General features: G+C 35.7%; 1 protein-coding gene and 1 long non-coding RNA gene across 2 annotated transcripts in view; one reads left to right on the top strand and one right to left on the bottom strand.

Moving 5' to 3' along the window:
- Positions 1 to 13741, bottom strand: part of slc39a7 (solute carrier family 39 member 7) — a 34339-nt gene extending 20598 nt beyond the window's left edge. Inside the window, exon 1 of the mRNA XM_048202203.1 lies at positions 13516 to 13741. The gene's annotated coding sequence lies outside the window, so the exon portion shown is untranslated. The remainder of the gene's footprint in view (positions 1 to 13515) is intronic.
- On the top strand, positions 452 to 27199 carry LOC125275361. The gene is made up of 4 exons (XR_007186437.1): positions 452 to 852; positions 21017 to 21285; positions 21608 to 21725; positions 25942 to 27199. It is a non-coding gene; the product is annotated as an uncharacterized LOC125275361 (long non-coding RNA).
- Positions 27200 to 27675: the final 476 nt, after the last annotated feature.

Raw genomic sequence — 27675 nt, 5'->3', positions numbered from 1 at the left:
GCTTGAACGAACCATAACACACAAATTATGCCAAAATGTCCTTTTTGTCAAGTGTCCTCAAGAGCGGTCTTAAATTTGTTAAATTAAGTCTTAAATGAACAAAGATTTGTGAGAAAATGGGACACGTGTCGGATACTCGTCGTTTGCAGCAGCAGATCTTAAAGCTCCAAAGTGGTGCAGGGATGAGGTTAAAACCTGGAAGATTTTTCAATGATGTAGGGCTGTAACGATTCCTCATATTCGAATGCTTGATTTAAAAAATTCTCGATTTCAATTTGGCCGTGTCGAGTAACCGGTAAAATACCGGAAACGGTGCTTTCCACGGACAAGAATCCATGAAACACATTTTTAGACTTATCTAAGGCTGCACGAAATTAAACCCTTTTAAACATCATAATAAAGCATAACGCTATTGTGAATTTGCAAAGGCGGTGAATCAATTAAATTAATATATGTGCTACAGGTTTAGTATATATGCACTGTAATTATTTACATGTGTGTAAGTTATCTACGTGCGTCTCTGAGCGGCACGGTTCACAGTAAACGCTGCTCCATGCATGTGAACTGTTATCATTTACATGAGTGGCGCATCTCAAATTCCATCTCTGCATATGCTGTGAGTCTAGATTGCTTTTAACATTCATAGGGCTGCAATAACTATTCAATAAAATCGATAATAATCGATAATGAAAATCATCGTCAACGATTCTCATTATCGATTAGTCGGGTCTGCCCACCGTGCGCAGAAAACTTCTGCCAGTCCCATCAAGTTACAGCACTGAATAACGCATTTCTATGGATAAAAAGCATCTAAAAATTGTAGAGGAAGCAGAGTGAGCTGCTGCCGGAAAGGTACGTAATTTAAGCTGCCCAAAACATGAGAATTCTTTATTTTAAGCTTCAAGCTAATGCATTAGCATAATAGCTTGCCCTGTGGCAGATGCATGTGCGTCCTCAGCGCAAAACGTTCATTCTACGGCTATATCCTTATCTGTAAATGTTACAAATTCACGTGAGGATTTTCATTTTGCATAAAGGCTCGTCTTGACAGTCTGCGTTAAACTTCAAACTTTACTGAATGATGGCACGCACCCCCGTCAGACAGACGTAACGCGGTAGAGAGGGAGACAAATATTCAGTGCAAATATATTAATTTTGCTGAAATATCTGTTGTTTAAAGTTAAATTTAGATTTAAAAGTCATCATGTCATTCAAGTATTTTATAAGAGTAACTGTAAAGGGATAACAATAGGGGTGTAACGATTCACTCATTTTCTTGATGCACTGATTACAAATCCTGACAATGCATATGCATCGATCTTGAAATGTTTTTTTAATCGTGAATTGTTAATTTCGGTCGATAATCGATGTAAAAATGCTAAGAATCGGATTAATCGCGATTCGATAGCGATTCAGTGCTTTAAAATATATAGACATTAAATTACTACATGCACAAATTGATGGAGACGTTGTGCGCCGTCACACACGCACTCACAGCTCTCCTTCACAGACGCGTGGCACTCTTTACTGCCTCTCACTGGATTGTGCTCGTGCTTCGTCTGTAGCTCTCTAATCGACACATTTTGAGCAGCCCGTGTCTGAGCTCTCCTCAGGACGGCCACTGCTATTCACATAAACAGATGACAGCTCTCTATCGAGACAGCAATACTGCCCTACAAAGCAAAAAGGCAGTAACTGCAAAAATTAGTTATTGTCATTTTCATGACATTCAAGGCATCCTTTGTTATGTGACAAATTAAATATGAGGATTGATATGTACAAAGAATAAGCTAATATAAAGTAACATAACAGCAACATGTCCAATAATCTACCTACAACTACTTAGCTGGATGACAGGATAACTTTTAAGTCATTTTTCTCAGTTCTGCACTCTGCGTAGTTACTGCCTTTTTGCTTTGTAGGGCAGAATAGTCCTGAGTCAAACTGCTCAAGCCATTGATGAAGCTGCCAAGTCATTGCGTGGTCACTACTGTTGAAATAAATAGCTTTCATTGCGTGGAAACGCATCATAAGGAAAATTATCCGTATAAAGAGAACAAAGAGGGCTTTTATATTCTGTGAAAAAAAATTTGTTTAGAATTAGTTGGGAAAGTTTGGATATTCTTTGGTAAGCCTAGTCTCTCCATGTAGCATTAGTATGTTTAATGTACCTGGAACACTTTAATAAGTTTGTGTAGCCATTAACACTATCCTACACTATAGTTGAACAAACAATACTTTTAAAGCCTTTAAAAATTGTGATGTAAATTTTTAAATGTAAATTTCTACAAATGCCAATTTTTAGTCTATTAAAATAAAGTAATGTAGCATCATTAAGAACTAACATGAACTAACATTAACAATGGACAAAAGGTTGTTTTTTGCCCTTACTCTCTGACCTCCTGAAGGCCACTGTTTAATTCGCACCCTAACTAAGACACATTGGGGAAAGCATTTCAATAACACTATGATTGCATATAAAAATGCTGAATCGAATTAATCAAATCTTTCTGACTTTGCAAAAATTGTTCTTGAATCGAATCGAACACCTTTGAATCATGAATCGAATCGATTTGCTGTATACCCAAAGACTCACAGCCCTAAATAACAACATGTAATTGAATATAAATGTATGACATTTCTTATTTACAGAATAAAGAAATGACAGTAAGAGGTGACTGTGTCCACAGCTGTCCTAAACTATCATTATTTGTCATTACTAAAATAATTTTTCATGTTTCTGTAATGGTTAATCCACCTGTATGTGTAAGCTCTTTAGTCACAGCAGTATTTCTAATGCTACAATATAATTATTGCTGTTATCCATGAATTTTCGATTTTACTGTTTTACAAGAAAGGCAGAAAAAAAGTAAAGCACTTTATAGTTGTTATTTTCAGATGCACACTTACAGTCAATAACAGAGACTGTTATTATGTTTTTTTGATATTATGTGTGAATAATGACTATTTAGTTATTTCAGTTTGTTATTTTGCCTAATAAATGGCAATAACATTTTTTTTGTTTTAAACAAGTTTTTGATAGAATCCTAAAATATTTGTTCTCTCTCTTTATTATGACAGGTAGTCTAATAAATTAAGCACTGTATGTTTTCATAGCATTCAATTGGCACATCTGTTTGAAGTACATTGGGCAGGATGTGCAATAGTGTGTTTTTTGTCAATAAAATAAAAAAATAATAAAATTAGGATTTTTATCCGATAAATCGTAAAAATAATCGGCCAACTAATCGATTATTAGAATAATCACAAGTTGCAGCCCTAAAACTCAATGTGCGGCATTTAATCAAATTTGTAAGGCAAGTCATCTATAAACCTTAGCAAACGCAGGAGAATACATTATACAGTATGCTTCTACTTGGTGAAATGTGCTAACTGCTCATTGCGATTTCAAAACAAAAGTTTAAGCCCTCATTTAAGTCCACATGTTCTTGTTCAATAAATTACAGTGGTTGTAGCATTTCTGTCATAAAAAATGGCCAAATATTAGGGGTGTAACGGTACACGTATTCATACTGAACTGTTTCGGTACAGGTGCACGTGTGTACCGAAGCATTACATTGCAACATTGTAGCCTAACCACCAATAATCGCAATAAGCTCTGCATTTTGTTACTTTCGATAAGTAACAAAGTGTTATCCTTCAAATTCTGTCCACGAAATCACGAAATTCAAACAGAAAATGCGTTTTGACGTGCTTTGATGGGGTGTGACAGATCACTGTACAGGCGCTCCAGTTCAACCGGCGGAGCACGAGCGTGGAGCACGAGTAAACGCAATCATCTCTTCCTCTTTAATACTAGTTACAGAATAAACATGAAAGAACATCTGAAGGTATGCTGAAAGATACAGTACAACTTACTGAAACGGTCATATCTCTTGTAATCACTCAATCAGTTTCAACGGCGGAAAAGCATCAATGAAAGTTTGTAAACATTATGTCATGTAGCATTTACCTCAGAAAAGCCATTCAGTGTCCACAGCTTGTTAGTTCCCTAGAGAAATGATATCTTTTGCTTAATATATGCATTGTATTAGCCTATATATTCATTATATTTTACTTAACCTTTTAGTGATGTCTTGATTATTTAATGTATGTTTATATAAATCTGTCACGAAAATGACAACTACTGTGAAGACATTATATTTATATAATATATATGATTATATTTCAACAACGAATTGGAGTAAAATATTTAGAAGTTAATGCAAAAACTGCCTTATGTGCAGCTTACATGTTTGCATACAAATTGTTATTTGAGTGTTGATTATTTTATCTAAAAATAAAAAGCAATTTAATTTAGGCTAATAGTTTGGGCTCAGTTGTTAACCTTTAATATTATAGTAGCATAAGGTTCAAGTAAGGGCTCCCTACATAGTTTACACCATTAGCAAAGATAATTTTTTTTTATCCTTAAGAAACTTTTAGTTATAATTTATTTTAATATATTTACAGACAAATTTGTTCAGTAAACCACTGTTTAATAAAAAAAAAATAAAAAAAAATTTATGTTTAGTTTTCTCCCCACCTGCTGTACCGAAAACCGTACCGAACCATGACTTCAAAACCGAGGTACGAACTGAACCGTGAGTTTTGTGTACCGTTACACCCCTACCAAATATTAAAGATTAATTGGACATTTGAAATAAATGTTGTAAGCTAATATTAAACAAGGATTAGGGCTGCGTTACACTCCACTTTTAGACGCGCACTCACAAACTTCCCTGAGCACTTCCCCTCGGGGGAATCCCTGCACTCATTTTGAAGTGCATTCCACTTCCTAAAGTGGACGAGGGAAGTTTATATCAAAGAAATTATACTGACAAGAAGTGAAACTCAATAGAACGTTCCATTGCAACACCAGCTCCCAGTAGCAGCCTTACGCTTCGGCCATTTTGGGGTGAAAGCGACTCGGCAGTCCACTGGTTTCTACGGCAATATCAGCTGCTTTGTTAAAAAAAAAAAAAAAAATACATTAAAGCTAAAATCCAACCTGAATGATGACAACACAGAATAAAATACTATCACTAGTGATCATCAAATCCTTTTAACAGTTTATTTTACAGACTTTGTGTTTAAGTCTTCCACCTTTTTCACAAAACCTTTGCTCTCTAGAAACCCAGACAGTTTGGGTTAAAATTCTTTGAAGTTCAAGTATTAGCATTATAAACACTGAATTAATACCAACATATGAAATTAAATTAAGGACATGCATCAGAAAAATTGGGAATGTTGGACAATATATAACAGAATATAACAAAATGACAGTAAACTGTTTTTGCAGTGTTGTCTTACATTAATGTCCGTTAAAGCAAGACTATGTAAACAACAAACACAGCCACTGTGTCCAAAAGTGGGAGTTATGGGATAACAGACACAGCAACGCATCGTGTTCTATAAGGTCATTATGTTTGTAGAGTGATCCAGAGGATTAAAACATATATATTTCAGACATAGTGAAGTCATTTATTTATAATGAAGTCATTATTACTACACTAGGACTGAAATATATTGTACGTTTTAATTCCCTGGATCACGTTACAAACATGATGATCTTAACTTTATTAAATATAAATTTATTAATTTACTATTAATAGTAAATATGTAAAGTTGCATAAAATGGAAATACTCAATAAAGTAACTACGTTACCTCATATGTGTATGTTAATGGTTGGATTCCACAACTGATAACATAAAACATAGGCTAAGAAAATACAACATTTACTGTAGATGTCATAAAATTTACTGAATTTGAGAAATTTTCTATCTATTCACAGATTTTGGGAGCGTAAGATGTGATGGATTCTATTGACCAGTTGGTATTTTCATCCCAAAATGGCTGCAGCGCCACCAAATTGCCACCTAGTGGCTGTTACCCAAAAAGCATCAGAATTTCGCCTCTTGGGTTCGATTTTGACCAAGGGAGCGAGTCTAATTCATATGTACACTTCAGGCAGCTCCATACCACAATGCAACACAATTGTGACGTCACTGCATATCACGTTTAATTTACCCCACCACAAACAACTCTATGATAATTAATTATTTTTTTTAAATCTCTAAAACAACTCAAACACACCTATATATACATATACATATAGCAGCTTTCTCTCCAGTGAATGAGATAACATTATTCCCCGATGCTGATGTACAGATCAAACGTTAAATCTGAAGTAGACATTTATTTCTCTCTGTTGTTAAGCTTCCTTAACTTTATATCGCGGCGCTGTGTTGTAATACTAGGGATTCCCTCATTCGTCATAGGATTCCCCTGCCATCAGGACATATGAAACGCTTAACTTAGCTTAATGGACTAGTACAGTGATAGAAAAGACTAAACTCGCACCTTATTGGTGATGTAGGTTATACTATATAGACTCCAGGCAAGCAGATAGTGGCATAAAGTTGGTTTGATGTTGGACGTTTGATATTTGCAAATTTAGGGAATGTCTCTAAAGTTACGACATTGGTATTCATGATTCTACCTTCAATAGCATTTAAAGAGAATGACTTACAGTCACAAAACCAACTGTAAAGTGTTTATCTAGGTCTCAGGTATGATGCACACCTTTTAGATTTTTGATGTTTATTAAAATAAACGGTAACACTTTACAATAAGGTTCATTAGTCAACATTAGGTAACTATTAGTTAATGAACTAATAATGAACTGCACTTCTACAGCATTTATTAATCTTTGTTAATGTTAATTTCAACATTTATTAATACATTATTGAAATCAAGAGTATTTGTTAACATTAGTTATTGCACTGTGAACTAACATGAACAATAAACTTCTGTATTTTTATTAATGTTAACAAAGATTAACAAATACAGTAACAAATGTATTGCTCATGGATAGTTCACATTAGTTAATACATTATGAACCTTATTGAAAAATGTTTCCAAATAAACTGTCAAGTAATATGTAAATATTGCTATGTATTTCACTACTGTATGGGAAAAAATTTAAAGCTCAATAGCATTTGACGAGAATGATTTAGTCACAAAACCAACTCTAAAGTGTTCATCTAGGTCTCAGGTAGAACAGTGACTTTTTTTAATACACATTCATCACACAATTCATTCTACTTTGTTCATTTTATTTTCCCTGCTCATATAAATGCTTTGGCAACACAATGTAAAAATGTATATGAGCAGGATAATATATGAGCAGGAAAAATAAAAATGAACAAAGTAGAACAAATTGTGTGATGAACGAGTAAAAAAAAAAAAAAAAAATATGTAAAAAAGAGAAAAAGTATATATGTATGTACTTTGAGTGGGGTGTGTTTGAATATGTATGTGCATGTGTGCATGTACAAGAGTTTGTGTGAGTTCACATGTTTGTGTGTGTGAGAGAGAGTAGGGTGCATCACTGTTCGACCTGAGACCTGGATGAACACTTTAGAGTTGGTTTTGTGACTAAGTCATTCTCTTTAAATGCTATTGAAGGTAGAAATGTGAATACCAATGTCGTAACTTTAGAGACGGTCCCTAAATTTGCAAATATCAAAAGTTCAATGTCAAACCAACTTTATGCTACTATCTGCTTTCTTGGAGCCTATATAGTATAACTTGCATCACAAATAAGGTGCAAGTTTGGTCTTTTATATCACTGTAGTAGTCCATTAAAGCTGCAGTCCACGGGTTTTGGCCCTCTAGCGGTTAATAAACAGAACTGCACGCATCTTCCGGAAGAACACTGTAGCCGGAGCTACTTTTCTCCGTGTATGTCTATGGCGAGTCACGCAGTTACTGTGATACTCTGTGGCGGGTCCTACCAGTCCGGTCTGAAATAGTCCAAATATAAACACTTAATATAAGTGTACCATAATGATTCAGGGTTAGACAAAAACACGGTTTGGAAAATAGATTCATGTTGTACATTCTCATTATATAATTTTTGTAAATTTTGAACACAAAAAAAGTTGCGGACAGCAGGGGCAGGGGAATCCTATGACGTATGAGGGAATCCCTAGTATTACAACACAGCGCCGCGACAAAGTTAAGGAAACTTAACAACAGAAAGAAATATATGTCTACCTCAGATTTAACATTTGATCTGTACATCAGCATTGTGATAAGCCAAATCGGTTTAAACAAGATTACATGTTAATTGTGATTAATCGTGCAGCCCTCTGAGGGAATGCAACTGACATTGGAAGGCAAGGAGAGTTTCACACACTGTAAGTTTATAAGTTAATTTTAGGGCTGCACTTCAGTTTGAATTTCATGGAAGCCATAAATAAGTTAAAAATCTCTATATATAAATGGAGGGTCCTTCCGTTATCTTTAATTGGTCGGGTTAATGCCATTAAAATGGTCTCTCTGCCTCGATTTATCTATCTTTTTCAAAACCTGCCTATATATTTGCCACATTCTTTTTTTAAACAATTCTGTCATTTTGCCATTCATTTGGGGTTTTAAATCACATAAAATTTCTAAGGCCCATTTACAGAAGCCGAAAGAGTTAGGTGGTTTAGCACTCCCTGATTTCCGTCATTATTATTGGGCTGCTAATGCAAGAGCTATGATGTTCTGGCGGATTAGCGATCAAGCTGCCGATAATTTGATGGATACAGACCCAAAGTGGCTGTATATTGAGGCTAGGTCAGTTGTTGGATGCTCCCTTGCTGCTATTCTTTTTTCTAATCCTGTATCTTTAAAAGAAATTAAAATGTAATAATTCTGTTGTGCTCAATTCCATCAGAATTTTAAAACAAATGAAGACTGCGTTGAATATTAGGTGTCCTTCTGCGCGCCTGCCCATTTGCAATAACTCCAATTTTTTGCCCAGCCTGTCGGATAAGGTATTTTCACCGTGGAGAGGCAAAGGACTAACCACTGTCAAGGACTTTTATATAGGTGATAAATTTGCCACCTTTGAACACTTGTATAAAACCTTTGATCTTTCCCAATCACATTTTTTCCGATATTTACAAGTGCGCCACTACATAAAACATTCTTTTACTGAATTTCAGGATTTGCCTCAGGATCATTATATGTACGATCTTTTGGGCCAACCTCCTGTGGACAAACATTTGGTGACACAATTTGTTTCTTTGTTTGTTTCTCATTCTGCAGTGTCTTCAGATCACCTCAAAGTAGCGTGGGAAAATGATATCGGAATTAATATCTCAAATGAGACTTGGGAAGAGGGACTGAAACGAATTCATACCTGCTCTATCAATGCCAGATTACAACTTATACAATTTAAAGTATTGCATAGGTTACACTATACCAAAACTAAACTCAATAAAATTTACCCTTCAGTTTCCCCATTATGTGACAGATGTAAGAGCTCAGATGGCACGCATGCTCATACTTTTTGGTTTTGCCCTGAGAGTTTTGGAAGAATATTTTTCAGTGGTATTCAAATGTTTTTGGAGAAAATATCAGTCCAGACTTTGAATTAGCTTTGCTTGGGTGTTCTGATCCTACACTAGCATTAACACATTCTCAGCAATTGTCTCTTATGTTTGGTATGGTGGTAGCTAAAAGGGTGATTTTGATGGAGTGGAAGTCCACTTTACCACCCAGTTCTCATAAATGGTTGGCGGAGATGGTTGCTGCCCTCAAGCTCGAAAAGATTTGCTTTTCCATGATTGATGCTTCTAAAAAATTCGATAAAATCTGGGGCCCCTTCCTTAGGTATCTGTTTAAGAGTTGAATTTGCTTGTGCATTCATGTAAATGGATAGCTTCACTGATGTATTTCTTCACTCCATGTTTTGTTTGTTTTATGTATGGTTTTGTCTAAGATGTTTATTTTTCATTGTATCTGGTGCCCGTTTATGGGGGGTGGTTCTCTTTTGTTTGTTTCCTTTTTTGTGTGTATAGTATATTTATGTAAACATTGAGATTTTCATCTGTTTTATGTTTATATAAAAACTGTTATAAATAAAATTGTTTATATAGTTTTAATTGTTTATATTCGTTTTTATAAAGTTTATATAAAAACTGTTATAAATAAAATAAAAAAAAACAATTTTAGGGCTGCACGATTAATTGCAATTAAACCATACACGATTTGGCAAAGGCTGGGGATTATTTTATTTGCGGCTTGTCAGTGCTGTATAGCTCTGTGATCAGTAGTAAATGGTTCTCCATCTGAAAGCCAGAGGGCGCACTAGCGCAGAAACTCCAAATATGCCCTGCTGCAGAAGTAGATAACACATGTCATTCCAGGAAATCCCTATGGGCATAATACTATGGTTGTAGCTGAATAAACAGAAGACTGAAATGCTTTGATTAAACATAACTAATAAACACATGACTGCCTTATTATGTGTAAGAAGCCACATCATCTCACAGAATGATGCTCAACTGTCGTTATGAAGTGAGTTTGAAGTAAAAACATGTTATTAAATGTAGTCTTTTGTTGGACAAGATGTTAATAAATAATTCTCATGTCTGGGAATTAGGGCTGGGTTAAAAAAATCGATTTTTGATTAATCGTTTTTTAAAATGTGGTCGATTCAATATCGATTCTCAAAGGCCACGAATCGATTTTTTTCCCCATATTTATTTCCGCAAACATTGAAGTAAGATAAACGTTAAGAGAGTCTTCTCCACTAGATGTCACCCTCTTATTTGCCTTGCGCGATGTCACCAAGGAGCGAGAGGCGAACTTGTCAGCCGTGTTTCCATTGTCGGGCCTAAAGCGGGCGTGCTGGTGCGTGCCAGGGCCAGTCACGTTTCCACTGTCACTTCCGGGGCTTGATCGTGCCTCGTCGGGGCTTCCTCGGGGCCAACGGCCCGGGTTTTTCTGCCCGCCGAATACCTTGGTCCAAAGCGGGCCAGCTCATGCTTGAGGGAGTGGTTACGAACAAAGGCGGAGTTCATTTGTGTGTGGAGACCAGACGGGATGATTACATGTAATGTAGGCATTAAAGACTTTTAAAATCATTTTAGCTCAAAACTAACTTTCAGGCAGCAGCAATTGTTTTAAATAACTTCTGTTTGTGATCTGATGTGGATTCTGATGACCAAGACTATGCGCGCTATTACCATAGTAAACATGGTAAATACGACGGCTTGAAGAAATCAGACAAATATGCTATCACAATCATGTATTTATTTTATCTGTCAGCACATCTCGTCTCTCAACGGACTGATAACCATATTTAGCTCTGCATATTTCATAAAATAAAGTAACTCCATGTTTTCGGGATTGTTTCTCTTTTACTGGAGAGAGTGCTAAAGCTCCTCAGGTCGTATTTTTGGTGGAAAATTTGTAGAAATGATTATTCTTTGTATATGTGATGTATACGCCTCCTATGACTACAAATAAACAGAAACAGACGCGACTGAATAAGTGTGTGTCCTCTTTCTTTTGTGAAATAACAGTAAATACCACTTTATTTCTGTGACTAATGTTTAATCTTGACACAAATTAATTCATTATGATTAATTTGTTTGGTAAAACATCGATGCTTGGGTTTTTAAATTAAGTAAACAACAAAATGCCAACAAACGCCTTTTATCATGTTCACTTTACGATCTCGCTAGTTTCCAGTAATTTCTTTCTGATTATTTTTCTGATAAAACTTCAATTTGTTTGTGAAATGACGGGTTTGTGTGACGTTGTTCAAGAGAGGCGTGTTACGGGCGGGTTTTAGTGAAGCGCTGTGGAACTTCTGGCCCGACGGTGGAAATGCAGCGTGATTTTGGGCTCGGTGCTACAAGTCCGGGGCTATTAGCCTAGCCTGGCCCGCTGAAAGCCCTGGCTCGCACTGGCCCGACAGTGGAAAAGCGGCTATTCATTCATTCAGTGCTTAAATGGCGGTTTCAGGTGCTTTGTCGACGTTGATGCCACCTTCACATAAAATTGAATCGAAAATCGAATCGAGAATCGAAATCGAATCGATTTGAGAGCTTGTGAATCGAAATCGAATCGATCTGGAACATCTGAATCGATACCCAGCCCTACTGGGAATATGTCTGACACGTGTTGCTTTTTCAAATGCACATTATAAGTGACTCAAAATCACAGTGCTTTCATATGGATTGGCATTTGGAGCCATACTTCATTAACAAGCTGTGCATAAAAAAATAGTAATAATAATCGCAGCCTTTGCTATTTCATAATCGCACTAAGCCAAATAGTTTAAGCGTGATTTCAATGTTATTTTTCTAATCGTGCAGCCCTAGTTAATTTATCTGTTTTAATATGCTCTTGTTCATAGAGATTTTTAGATGGATGCCGAGGCTTTTTAGGTTGGTTAGAATCTGTGATCTCTTGACCCAGTTTGTTTGCTGGCTTCCGTGGCTGTAACATTTTCCGCCAACTGGCAACATGGGGTGTCAAAATAATATTGGGTAAATTGGCAGTGGGCGGAAACAGACACAAACCAAAACAAAATTAAAACATTCTGGCAGGGAATTTACAAAAATAAAAATAACTGGCTGTAGCATTGTTTTTGAGAGAAACAAGAATGTTTCCTAAATATTTGCAAACATATTATGTAGGGCTGGGCGATATATATTTAGAGGTAATCAGGGAACCGGCTTTACTGACGAAATGCGCGTGAGAATCGCATGCGATATATCGCCCAGCCCTAATATTATGGTAATTTTATGCTTTAGTACAGTGAAAAAAAAAATTCATACAGCACCTTTAAAATGTCATATTTTTAGGCCAAACGTGTCACCCTTTTCTTGTGGTGGCTTGGAATTCCAAAGGGATCCATATATGTGTTTAGACGTAGGTCAGAGATCCAAATATCCAGATGTAATTTAAAACCACATTTGGAAGTGGCTCAGAACAGATGCAAAAATAAAATCACATCTCTTGTGGATTTTTGTGTTTACATGTGTGCAACAAATTCTGATTTTGTCAAACGTGAGTAAAAAAACAAAAAAACAGATTTTTGGTGCTAGTGTAAACCATAGGTGTAAACGCAGCTTACTTCCGGGTTTACGTCATCCCTGCACCACTCTATAATATGACGACAATTTAAAGTCAAGTGACATCAGAATAACATCCTGCTGCAAAGCGGACCTGACAGTAAGATCCCACACATTTAAAACGATGGCATTCTATGCCATTTTCAAGATGTCTGTGATTACTGGATACGAATTATTATTAGTCATTCCCATCCAAATAAATATTTAGACTAAAGCATAAGAGGAAAACATGACTATGACTTTCTAAAAGTGATTAATATTAAAACCGTGAGCATCAACAGACAGAAACTTACTTAACCAAGCCCAACAATCTTAAAATCAAATGTTCATAGTATAAAAACCTGTTTCACGGTAACTACGGCAAAGAGAGAATGATGCTAAACAAAAAGCATCTGTTGATGATGCATCGGCTCCATTCAAACATTAGAGGCCTCATCACTATGAGCCTGTGAATTTAAAAGAGATTAACACTTATCTGCAGTATCAACAAATAACTAAAAAAGCTAACTATATAGTGAGCAGACCAAATGATCAGTACAGTAAACACACGATCAGTCTCACAAAGTGCAATGATCATCGTGTAAATACCTGCTGCTGATGAAAACGCCCCAAGCACGCGCCTGTACCGTGCACTGTTTCACAACCGGCAGTCTACTAGTCTTGCACGCGTCTAGTAATATTATAATATGGAAAAACTCCGATATCGCTTATTTCGCACTGTCGGTGGAGTAGAGACCATGAGATGCAGCTACTCACACTCAAACCGACGTGGCATTCAGTCAACGAACTAAGTGCCGCGAGACTTTAGAGTTGTGTGCTCAAAAAGACATACAACAATGAAATAACGCGATATTACAGTCACGGGTCAAGCCGGATGAGAATGGTGTACGTTAAACACTACTGAACCGTTTTAAAAACAATGTATCACCAGTATTATTTTAAAGGTATCGTTTTTAGTTGTACACGAAGAAAGGAGTGAATCAAAGAAATATGATTATATTCTAAGGAATTTACTGTAATATTGGGCGGGAAATGTTGTTCATAGTTTCCTGCTATAAGACATAAAGTTTATTGTTCCACCAGGGGGCGCGCGTGGACTTTCAGCTGGATAACACCAGATTCAAATTGTATACTTTTTGTTCAGTTGGAGTAATTTGCAATCTTATAAGTATAATCATTCAAATTTACTAATTCAAAAACAGTTTAGACTGCTTCTTTCCCAGCAGGAAATATTTTGCTTAAAAAGTTACTGTCCACTTTTCATAATTGATTGTTTTTCTTTCAACCCGGCCAGAGCTGGGAAAAGTATCAATAACAACTGCATAATTCAGTTCACTTGCTTTTCGTCCATATGAATGAAAAATCAGAAATGCAAACCCATGTAAAGAAGTTTCAAATTGTGTTGTGTATGAATGTTCAAGTTTGGTGAATTCTGACCAGCGAATTCACATGACGAGAAAATGTGTAACCAACAGATGATAAATGTAACTTTACAGATTTTATTGTAGGGATGGTTAATTATGCAGGAATTTTGTGACCATAGTGACCGTGATGAATTATATGATATATATTTATATGACATATAAATGTGATAGAAGACTGTACTAGTACTAGGAGATGTACATATTAAAAAACTTTAAAGCATATTTCACTTTCTGGAAAACAGATCAAAATTGCTGCTGGATTACCACTGATTTTACTGGCACATGCAGGACCCTGGCGTTATTATAGGGTTGCAGGGATGCTGAAGTCTATCTAGAGGTCCTAGAGAGAGAAACCCTGCATGGCCAGTCCATCACAGATCTTTACTCATGTATGGGGCTGTTGTTGCAATATTCATGAATAAATGCACATAGATTCACAAAGAGATAGCTAATTTACAAATAGATGGTTTACAAACATAAAATAAATTCACAAAAAATTAAAAAATTAGATTTTCTGTCTAATCCAGCTAATCATGTTTTAGAACAGCCTTTTAAGGCCCGAGCACAGATGGTGTAAGGCAGTGTTTCTTAACCAGGGGTCCATGGACCCCTAGTGGTCCTTGACATAATGCCAGGGGGTCCTTATAAAATATCTGAATGTGAATTTTTGTATTTTTTGACATTTTACATGTTCCCATAAAAGAAGATAATATATGTATAATATAACAGACGATATGACTAAATAGGACAAGTCAGCTAACGTAGTATTATACTTGATTGCATTTGGTCGTCACAAAGACATTAATGATACCAATGAGCCAGTTTTATTCTGGGGTCCTTGAGGATGGTTCCAAATATGATGGGGGTCCATTACTCAAAAAAGGTTGATATTCACTGGTGTAAGGACCCTATTGTAATCGCTATTATTCTTCTTCTCCGAAATGAATCACATTTTTTAGGGCCTAAACATGCTTAAAAACTCTTGAAACTTTGCACACGCGTCAGAAGTGGTGAAAATTTACATCTGATAGGGTCTCAGAATTAGGTGTGGTACAATGGCTCGATAGCGGCACCTACAAAATTTCAATGAAGTGCCCTTCATGCTATGTTTCGCATACAAGTATGAAATTTGGTAGACAGTAGACACACGTAACAGCCCAATACCTACAAAAAAGTCCCTGGGAGCAAAATCTGAAAACCCAGCAGGAAGTGAGATATTTTGAATTTTCTCAGCAAAATTTTGCAGTTTTTTTTCCATTTCCAGATGTTGTACTTTAACAAACTCCTCCCAAAGATTTTATCAGATAAACATCATTTGGTCTGTCTAATCTAAAGGCCTTTGCTACGTTAAATGGTGAAGATCTTGATTTTTCACTGAAGTGCGTGTCCGTGGCGGCCTGACAAAATTCAATGTTTCTCCATGAAACAGGAAGTTGTTGTAACTCGGGCATACAATCTGCCCCAAACTTCACACGTTTCATAAGCATCCTGACCTGAAGACATCTACATGCCAATATTCAGTTAGTCATAGCGCCAGCTGTTGGCAACAGGAAATAGCATGCTTTACTCTGTAATTCACTCCCTGAAACACATTTAAATATTAAAATAAATATTATAATAAATAATATATTATTATATTTTGTGGTGCTCAGTGTGCTTTACATGGCTTACTAATCTATTGGCTGAAAGAAATACATGCTTATAAAGAAATTCTACTATTATAAGGGCATGGTTCATGAATGTTTGGTCGTTAGTTTTACTGTAACTCTAGGTCAAAGATCTAATTTGTAAACCACACGTACTCTCGATCATACACACATTTATGTCAAAATACAATACTTCACAAAAAAAGCCATTGTAATGTCGTTAAAAAAAGTAGATCAACCTACCATTTATTTAGTTCTTAATGTTTCTATGCTAACGAGTTGTTTGAAGAGCTGCCCAGAGGTAAGAAAAATGAAAAATGTCTTAAAAAAAAAAATACTTTAACGCCTCAAATGTTTCTCCTAGGCAGAAATGAGGTTAGCATTGAGGAAATGTGGTTAAACATCAAATGGAGACTTTTGATTAAGTCTTCTGGCACTCTCATTTTCTCTTGAGAACAATATAGCCATTCTCTAGTGTGGCCAAGAGAGCTCAACGCGCTGCAGATGAAGAAAACACATGCAAATAGAAAAAACACCAGGAAATAAAGAAAACATCTTTATCAGTTTGACAACACATGCGCTGCAAAAGTCCATGACACATGCAAATAGAGAAACGCGCTGCAAAAGTCCACAACACATGCAACTAGAGAAACACGCTGCAAAAGTCCACAACACATGCAACTAGAGAAACGCGCTGCAAAAGGCCACAACACATGCAACTAGAGAAACGCGCTGCAAAAGTCCACAACACATGCAACTAGAGAAACACGCTGCAGAAGTCCAACACATGCAAATAGAGAAATGCGCTGCAGAAGTCCACAACACATGCAAATAGAGAAATGCACTGAAAAAGTCCACAACACATGCAACTAGAGAAACGCACTGCAAAAGTCCACAAAACATGCAAACAGAGAAATGTGCTGCAAATAGAGAAACGTGCTGCAAATAGGCCTGCTCATAATGCACATACAATCAGAATGTTAAGATAAACAAAAAAACTCACCTTTCAGGTGCACACCACTGAAGAGTAAACATTGAACAATCCCAGCCAGCGGTCCAAGCCAGGTTCGTCACTTGGTGTTCCCTTATAACATTTTCGTTGTGGTCTGTGCCAGGACAAACGATTTGGGGGAAATTATTTTGCATTAACAAATATTATTAATAAATTATTAATAATAAATAATATATTTTTTAATAATTTACTTGATTATATGTCTCAAATCCCAGTTAATTATTCACTGCAGAAAGTGAAACTGAAAACTCAGCGATGATAGAGCTCTACTTCAACATGTTCTGATAACACTATTTAACTCTAATTTATTTCTTAATATTTCTCTTGTGGTCCATATGTATTGAAAAAAATGAGAAGAGATGTAGGTGTTTTTTTGTTTGTTTGTTTTCTAAATGAGTAGTTAGCTAATCTTATTACATTTTTACATAATTATTGCGGGTCAAATTAAAATATTAATTTATTTCTAAAAGTAGCCTAATCATCATCATCATTCAGATCATTGCAGAAGGGGCTTGAGATCGCCGGGCCTGGTATGTGCTATTTGCAGCACGTTTCTCTAGTTGCATGTGTTGTGGACTTTTGCAGCACATTTCTTTATTTGCATGTGTTGTGGACATATGCAGCACTTTTTTTCTATTTGCATGTGTTGTGGACTTTTGCAGCGTGTTTCTCTATTTGCATGTGTTGTGGACTTTTGCAGCGTGTTTCTCTATTTGCATGTGTTGTGGACTTTTGCAGCGCATTTCTCTAGTTGCATGTGTTGTGGACTTTTGCAGCGTGTTTCTCTATTTGCATGTGTTGTGGACTTTTGCAGCGCATTTCTCTAGTTGCATGTGTTGTGGACTTTTGCAGCGCATTTCTCTATTTGCATGTGTTGTGGACTTTTGCAGCACTTTTCTCTATTTGCATGTGTTGTGGACTTTTGCAGCACTTTTCTCTAGTTGCATGTGTTGTGGACTTTTGCAGCACGTTTCTCTAGTTGCATGTGTTGTGGACTTTTGCAGTGCATTTCTCAATTTGCATGTGTTGTGGACTTTTGCAGCACATGTGATGTCAAACTGATGAAGATGTTTTCTTTATTTGCTGGTGTTTTTTTCTATTTGCATGTGTTTTCTTCATTTGCAGCGTAACTCTCACATTTGTCTCATGTAAATTTTCAGAAGAGATCTCAACAACATCACACACCGTGCTCATATTTTTCTACTTCTACTTTTTCTGTGTTCTACTGTGTCTGTGAGTTGCTTTGGATGAAGGCATCTGGTTCATGACTGCTTACAACAACAAATTAGCTACTGTTGTAAAGATCATGAAATATTAAATTAGTTTATTTAATCTATAAAGCAGTTCTTCATCAAAAACTGTAAAAAAAAAAAAAAAATCCATAGTTTTTACAAAATAATTTTGGCAGCTGTGGTTGCCAGAATAATTTGGTAAAAAATACAGAAAAACTGTAGACACATTTACAGATAAAACTGTAAATTTTACAGTATAAAACTGTAATTTAAGAAAATTTGAATGTAAACCAATAAATTCAACAATGCACACTAAAATCTGTTTTGTACCTTTAACATATACTGACAACCACCATAATAATGCAGGTGGTAAAAGAGAAAGCCACATGAAGAATCAGAGTTCATCACAAGTAGCTTTTTCACAAGCTGAAGTATTTACTATTATAATGAAGGTGCAAAGAGTTGCAAATGCAAAACACCATCATGGTAACCCACAATACTTAAATAATGCAATAAAATTTCATTAAACAACAGAAGATGTAACATAAAACCCTAATGAATAGGGGTGTGACGAGAGATCTCGTGGCACGAGATCTCGCGAGACTAAACTGTGACGAGATTTCTCGTCGAGGCGAAAAGTAGTCTCGTGATGTTGCCATGACAGAGTGTAAGGATGATTAGGAAAGAATATGCCACCGCTACGTTTACATTATGCCTCCACTGTCGTTTTGCTTTGTATTTAAATAAAAAAAAAACATTTAATTCAGTTGGATAACGGTCGCCGCCGCTCCATATTTACAGAGTACGCGCGAACGTTTAAAAGTGAAAGTAAACGCGCGCGCGCATTCAAACGTGATTTCAATACCCCGCATTTTGAAAGCGGCTCCCTGATGAATGCAGATATCTCTCAATATGAAAGCTATTTTAGGCTGGGCAGTGTAGTTGTAACCATCTCTCAGCTCTGTATCAAAGAAAAATTTGGTCTTATTTGATCTTTGAATATTGAGAGAGTGCGATTATGGTTGCACTTATTGTAAAGTGTTACCATAAAAATGAATAACAGTTTTCTCTTCTTATTATTTACTAGTACAAACAATAAGGTTTCATTTGTTAACATTAGTTAATGCACTGTGAACTATCATGAACTAACAATGAATGACTATTTTTATCAACTAACAAAGATTAATAAATACTGTAGCAAATATATTGCTTGTTGTTAGTTGATGTTGGTTAATACATTAATGTTAATAAATGAGACCTTATTGTAAAGTGTTACCATTTTTATTTATACTGTTTTTATTTCTGTGATCAGATTGTGGAGAGGAGTTCAGTTAGGAGGTCAAAAGCTGTAGAAGCTCATAATTCATGTACAGTAAGATCTGAAGAGACTGAAATCATACAGGAGGGAAGTCAGTCAGTTGAGTTAGTGGCAAAACCTTTTACATTACTTAAGTATTGTTGTCTTTTACTGCATATGATAATTCAGTCTCAGAAAGTAGAACTGAAATGACATTCATTACAAAATGATTAGTTAAAACATTTCAAATACACCTGCAGAATATTTTTTCTAGTCATGTATTTCGCCATCTTGTCTCGTCTCGTGAACTCAATCTCGAGTCTCGTCTCGTCTCGTGAGATACTGGTCTCGTCACACCCCTACTAATGAACATAACTGATAACAAAAACTATTAAGAAACATGATTATTTAAACAAAATACTTTCAAATGTGGAGTGTCACACAGGGAATTGTGGGAACATTAGTTTACAGATTTTGACTGTAAATTATACATTGATTTTGTCTTTTTACTAATAAAAATTGTAAAAAATAAAATAAAAAATAAAATAAAAAAAATAAAATAAATAAAAAAATAAAATTTACAGCATTTTACTGTGAAAATTGCATGAATGTCTGGTTAGAGCTTTTACAGTTTTTCCCTGTATATAATACGGGAACTTGCTGTTAACCTATTTACATTTTTTCCGTAGCGTTTTTACAATATTTTACCGTTAAAATCACATTAATTTTTTACAGTGTAAGGTATGATTACAACAATAGTCCTGATAACTGCTGTCTATAACTCTAATAGAGTTTAGAATGTCTATAAATGCAAATCCGAATGGTTTTTCTAAGCAATAAAATGTTTTATAATGGAGTCTTGAAAGCAATGATGAGACAATAAAGCGATGTTAAATGTTTCTCACACCACATTTTCAGTTTTGACTCATGTTCTCTCAGAATTTTCTCGAGTCTCATATATGTCTATTTTTATTTATCAAATAAGGAAATTCAGCGGAAACATTCGAGACAACTTTCGTCAGTACCCGCATGTGTGTGCTAATAAACCCACTGCTGTCATTAAATCAGCCATGAATGTCTCAAGTGTGTTTAATAACTAAATGGAGGGTTATCAATCCATTCATTCATTTTTTTTAAATTTAATATTGAAAGTAGAAACAAAACTGCAACTTTTTCATTTTTCATTTTGCATTATGTCTATTGTCTATTAAAAAATCATTCTGTAATCAATTTTGGTTTCTGCATAGCATTACAAATCAGTCACCTTAGTCAGGATGCTGCAAGCTCATGTTAGATGTGTGACAGCAAGCTTAGTAGATTTTGGAACAGAGTCAGTGAGTACTGGCATGTGTGCATGGGAGCACAGCCTAATCTGCCTCCTATAGTCAAATGTCATTTTAGACTTTGTAATATGTGACAAACACATCCATAACAACGAAGCCTAATCAATCATTCTGGTGTCTGGCTGTCTTTTTCAGATAGATCTTCTTCTTCAAGTTCAGACCTCCTCTCCTCTGACCCCAGACCCATAGACAAGAGACACCATTGTCCTGATGCTATTCAGAGCACACATTGAAAATCACTCGATTCGATTACAGCTATCTGCATATTGAGCATCTGCCCCTCAAATGTGGCCAGCCATCCTTTACTCCATACCACCCCCCCCCCTTTTTGCACAGACCTAAATGACCCTGCAGTCACTCTCGACCTGTTTACCCTTTTCCCCCTCCTTCCCCCAGAGTTCAAGGTAATCAAAGTCTATCTCTCTCTCTCTGTGTGTGTGGTCATAATCACGTGCACCATTATTTTTTTATTTTATTTTTTTGTTCTCACCGAGTGTCTGTTCGACCTGACCACCCATGTGAACCCCACAACCCAATCCAATAAATGTTCTTTTATTTTAGCACCTCTAACTTTTGTCAGTGTTTGGTTTCTGTAGTACTGTACAATGTCAAAGTTAAAGCAACACAGAATAGATTGTGTACATTTTAGAGCAAGAGGCTCCCCACTGAAACTATTCAAAGATGAATGGATTATAACTTTGATCTACTTTTTATGGCTTTAAATAGAGTTTAAAGAGCTGGCTGGATTCTGGGCTTGGTGACGTGAAGGATGGTGTTGACTGGGGGAAGATGGTCTCCAGACATCTGAGGAGGACCTCCCTCCATTTACCCACTTTCATGTCTGGTAGGTCTTGAGGGTTGTGATAGTTCGCCCCATTCCAATAAAGAGATTTCAGTGTCTCATCATCAAAAATGCATTTTGCTGGGTGAGCTGGCAAAAAAATTAAAAGAATATTTCATAAATGTCAGATCTTCTTTAGTGAGAGCAATAAAATCCATTGGTGTAGGCAAGGTAGCAAGACAAGGAAGAAAGATGAAATAGTATTTATTAACAATAAATCTAACTCAGAACACAAAAGACAAACCATAACTAAACATCGTTAGCTAGAACGTTAATGAGAACTGACAACTAATAGGAGAAACACAGGCATATAAATACTAGAAGCAAACAAAGATGATTGGACATACAGGGAACAAATGAGTAACCATGGTAACAAACAAGAGGGTAATGAGTAACCAAGGAAACCAATAAGAACACAGACAAATGGAACTAAGCAGACAGAGTGAAAACTAAACCAGTGCTGCGTCCCAATTCGCCTACTTATACTACGTCCTAAAAGTATGTACTGTTTTTGTAAAGAAAAAGTACATACTTTTGAGTGTGTAGTAGAAGAGTATGCAAGTTTTGGGACATACTACCTCGTCATAACTGCGTCTTTAACGGACGTTCTGTTGCTTAGTTACTCAACCTGTAACTGTTTAAACTACCCTGTCAATCATCTTGTCACAGTTAAAATCCTCCACATTGAATTAAATTTATTTTCCTACCGTTTCGGAGAGAAATGTAGTCACACGTTGATCTGCCAGTCATGGGTCTTTCATGCAGAGAACTCTCCTCATCTTTGCATAATGATGCATTTAAAAGTTAATGACCAAACACATCGTTATAAAAGTTCACAATGCTGTTGCAGATGAAATATAATGTGGATAACATTTAATAAATATCTTTTTGTCAGGTTAGACACTGCTTATTAATCATTCAAGCCCCTTTTTCTTAACCGTCGTACCTCGCACGTCCGTCATGTTTGTAGTTTTTAAACACTTTTTATTCGTATTTTGTAGTTCTAATCGAATCCTCGTCCACAGCGCAATGTGTTATGGGCAATATTAGCCGTTAGAAGTGTGCACGGATCTGCACTTCGAATTCTAACCGGAAAAAGTACACCATCCGGGTATCTTTGGAATACTCATTTCAACATACTACGATTTGGGACATACTAATTCTTTTTTCGAATACTATTTAGGACGCATAGTATGCGAATTGGGACGCAGCACAGAACATAAACAAATATAAAAGTTACATCCACTCCATGTTTATATAAACCTTAATGCCTCTCATTAAGAAACCACAATTAGATCCAAATGAATTGGCGAACTACAGACCCATTTCAAATTTTCCAGTTATCTCTAAAATACAAGAGAAAGTTGTATCAATCCAGTTGTGCTCCTTCTTGCAAAAAATTATATATTTGAAAAATTTCAGTCAGAATTCAGCCCTCATCACAGCACAGAAACTGTGCTTGTTAAAATGATAAATGACTTACTTTTAGCTTCTGACCAAGGGTTTATCTCAATATTAGTTTTACTTGATCTTGCTGCGTTCGACACCATAGATCACAAAATACTCTTAGATCGATTACAATATGACATTGTTTGTTTAGATCATACCTATCAGACTGTTACCTACTGTTACCAACTGCTTTCATTTGAAAGTGGCTAAGACTGGTAGCTAAATGTCACTAGATGAAATCATAATGGCAACTTCATTGATCTATATAAATATGAATAGAGATCAGTTGGCAAAATAAGAATCTAGATAAGGTTTGTCCAAGAAGTTGCTAGATTTGTCCCTAAAGATTTGTCTCAAAAGGGGTGGGGAAGTGACTAAATCTAGTGACAAAATCCCTAAATTGGCAACACTGACCATATGAAATCTCTAAATTATCCAAGTTGACAGAGTGTATTAAAGATATAAAATATTGCATGACCAGTACTTTTCTTCTATTAAATTCAGATAAGACTGAGGTATTACTTATTGGACCAAAAACGTGTACACAGAATCTCTTAGAATACAATCTGCATTTAGAATGATGTACTGTTACTTCATTCTCTACAGTTGAAGACCTGAGTGTTATATTAGACAGCAACTTGTCCTTCGAAAATCGTATTTCATATGTTACAGATACAGCCTACTTCCACCTCAGAAACATTGCTTAGTTACGGACCATGTTATCTGTTTCTGATGCAGAAAAGTTAGTTCATGCATTCATGATTACTGTAGATTACTGTAATGCATTACTAGCTGGTTGTCCTGCATCCTCAATAAACAAGCTACAATTAGTCCAAAATGCAGCAGCTAGTGTTCCCATTCAGTCAGTCACGTTCAACGTTACGTCGATACTGACGTAATGGGGTCTCGCTTGGTAGCCCAATCACCTCCAAGTGGTACAAAATGAGCCAATGGGAATTGGCCAGTGAGATTTACATGCCGGGCATACCCCCGGCATCCGGGTATAAATAGGACCGGCATACTCACTTCTATTCATACTTTTGCTTCGGAGATGATCGGTTGTTTGATCGTTTCTCTCTCATTGTATTTGATGCAAAACTAATTAGACTTAACCAAATAGGGAAAAAATCATAACTAAAACTATTTTCATAGTATTTCATTTTCACCATAGGGATTTATAAAAACAAACAAAAAAATATGAAAACTTATAAATTGTTTAAGACAGTCCTAGTGTAACTAGGCCTATCAGAGGATGTTTATCGATAGGCTGTGCGTTTGTTAAAGTCATCAGTTTGCAAAATTTAAACTTTTTTTTTTTTTTTTTAAATAATACTGATATTTTTATTTATTATAGTCTACTTGTCACGATTCCTGTCACTTCCCGGACTCCAATTCCCATAATCCTCCCTGTCAGTCACCTGCGCACACTCCACACTAATCACTAATCACCACACCCAGCTGCAGCACATTAACCAGACTGTAAAAGACTCTAATTCACCACACATCATTGCGAAGTCTTGTTTACCTGTGTTGCAGTTCCGAGCGTTATTATCCTGTCTGCCTGTCTGTTACCCGTTTACGATTCTCTGCCACCTGCTTTTGGACTGTTTATTGTTACCTGGACCTGTGAGTGATATCTGCCTGCTCCGATCTACTGCCTGTATCCTGACCACGATTCTGCCTGTCCCTTGCAGCCTCCACGTCTGTTATCAGGCCTTCATGCTTTGCTCTCTCCAGTGCTGGAAAGCTTCTCTAATATTAACATGGGTCCTAAAGCGCTTGCCCAGTCATAAAACTTCATTCCAGTGATATTCTTCTGAGTTTTTCTCTTTTGTATTGTGTCTCATCTCTCTTTCTACAGTCTTTCTTCAGATCTCCCTCTTGCTCATTCTCTCTCCTCGACCGTCATACATCCCCTAATGCTGATTGGCTACACGTTTGTTGTTGTGTCGGCCCAACTAACTTCCAACAGCATTTTTGAAATATCGCTTTCCCCACCTTTAATGAAAATAAGTATTTATGTCTAAAAATTACCAGATAATTTATAAACCTTTTTATATAGAGCTATATAAGAATCTAGTTACATCACGGCATTACATTACGTTTTTCTCTTTTTTTTTTACTCCCACTTGATGGAACTAATCTGCCTTCAAAAATTGGATTTTAAAGGCATTCTATTTAACAGGAAATACTGCTTTAATTGAAAAGTAATTAAAAAAAAATATTTTTTTTTCAATGGGAAAAAAATGGATAATATATATTAATTAGTACCATGAAATTGCATTGATTTTACTGAAAAAAAAAAATTACATTTCAAATGTTCGGTCACTTTTGACCATGAACAACACAAGTGTGACTCCCAAATGAACAATACCAGAGGGTTAACGGTGATTGGCTCACACCCACATACAGCAAACTACAATTATCCAGTCTAACAGAGATGAAAGCATGAATAATCTTCTCACAATTACAAGATAACAAAAATGGTTTAATCTTTGCTATTGAAACAGATAAAAGAAACAGGATTTGACCACAGAATTAATCTGTTTGTCAAATTTCAGAGTGTTAACTACACCAAGATTCTTTATATCTGATTTACAGAAGGGGGCCAAATTGCCCAAATCAGAGACATTTTGGGCGTCAGGAGTCCCAAACCAGATTATTTCAGTGTATCTATAATCTAAATAAAACCAAGATCGCTGTAATTGGATCCTTCTCTTTCCTTGGATTTACCCTGTGTGACAACATGACACATGTTTGCCTATTACAGGAATCTCAGAATTCAGTTTTGGATGACTGCCCATAAATCAGAGGGGAGAAGATTGAGACATCACAGTTCAGGCCAGATCAGCAGTTTTTGCATATCTGCCTTTAGTGTTAAGTATATTTGTAGATTATCCATGATACTCTGAGGTCTTTTGTCCATGAGGTTCAGCTTTGAATTGTATTGCTGAAGATGCACAAAAGGTATCACATGGAGCCCATGGAATAAGACGACCACGGCAGCCTTTAATCCTATTACTGCCACCCATATCGCAGCAGCTCTCTGTAGGTCTTTACCTACTAGAATATCTAGAATATTTGTATAAAGACTACAAATACCGGGTGACTTTATATTAATCTGAATCTACACAGAGCATTTGCATTATATTCGCATAATAAAAATGCCCAGGTTACATACAAAATCTCATTATGTATGTTCACTCATTTTATTTAGTTATTTATTTACTATCATATTTTATATATCATTCTAAGCTCAAAGTGATAAAAACACAACCTACATATAACCAAGCTGCCTCTGAGTTTGAAGATTATGAAAGAGCATGCTCAATGCTCATACTCAAGATATTTATGAAACATAGATACCATTACAATGTGTTATTTATCGACTTTTAGCAGTGCTGCAGTTCTAATGATGTGTTAATTGTTATAATGTAAAAATAAATGTTTAAGTTATTGTAGCCTGGTTGTATCACTTGGTTGTATACGGTGATACCTTGATATGATTTATAGTGGAGAAATATACATAGTGTCATGTCTAGTTTTGGTTTTGTTTCATGTTCATGTTTCATGTCTTATTTTGTGGTTTTCACATTTTTGTTATCTTGCCATGTGCTCCCCTTTTCATGTGATTTCCCTCATGTTTCATGCCATGTGGTCCCTTAGTCATTGTGTCATGTGTTACACGTGTTGTTTAAATTTAAACACAAGTAAATATATAGGGATTTTAAACATCTTTGGAAAATTGATTTATGATGCATTTCAAATAATATGATGTTGAAATCCTTGTGGGAATTTCAGTAGTAGCCTATTACAATTAATGTATCATGTAATGGACAACAGCCTTTTAAGTGCGTAAACTTTTACAAGTACAAACAAGTAAAACTGAACAACATATTAATTTTAAGTATGCTTATGGCAATGCTTAATAGTTGAGAAATGTTTATAATACATTATAAGTTGGTACATTGTAAATGCTGAAAAAAAAATTCAAAATCTCTTCTTTTGAAAATATTAAAATTCTAAATATATAAATATTTAAAATATATTGCAGTAGGCCTACACATGGTTATAAAGTACATTTAAACCCACTAAAAGCTTAATCCTTTTGCTATGTTCTTAAAGTACACATAAAATATACTTTAAGAGTAACATAAGTATGTTTTCTGTAAATACACTAACTTCACTAAAAGTATGCTTGTGTTTAGCATATTTTTTAAAAGTGTAACTAAGTATATATTTATTACCAAAGTACTTCTAGTATACTGTTTAGAAACATATTAAAAGTATGCTTTTTTTGCATAAAGCAAAAGCAAAAAACTTTGGACTGCGGTCGGAGTGGCTACAGAAATTGAAATCTACAGGTAACGCTAATACACATAGTCACGCAATGCTGATGTTGTTAACATTAACAATTTGAGAACAAAGTATAACAATAATAGTCATTTGCATGGTTTTTACGTGATCCGAGCTATGTGATCATTAGATTTAATCATCATTGTTA

The sequence above is a fragment of the Megalobrama amblycephala genome, linkage group LG9, assembly GCF_018812025.1.
Source record: "Megalobrama amblycephala isolate DHTTF-2021 linkage group LG9, ASM1881202v1, whole genome shotgun sequence".
NCBI lineage: Eukaryota > Metazoa > Chordata > Actinopteri > Cypriniformes > Xenocyprididae > Megalobrama > Megalobrama amblycephala.
Note: the sequence above shows the minus strand (reverse complement) of the source record. Positions and strands in the feature narration are given on the sequence as shown.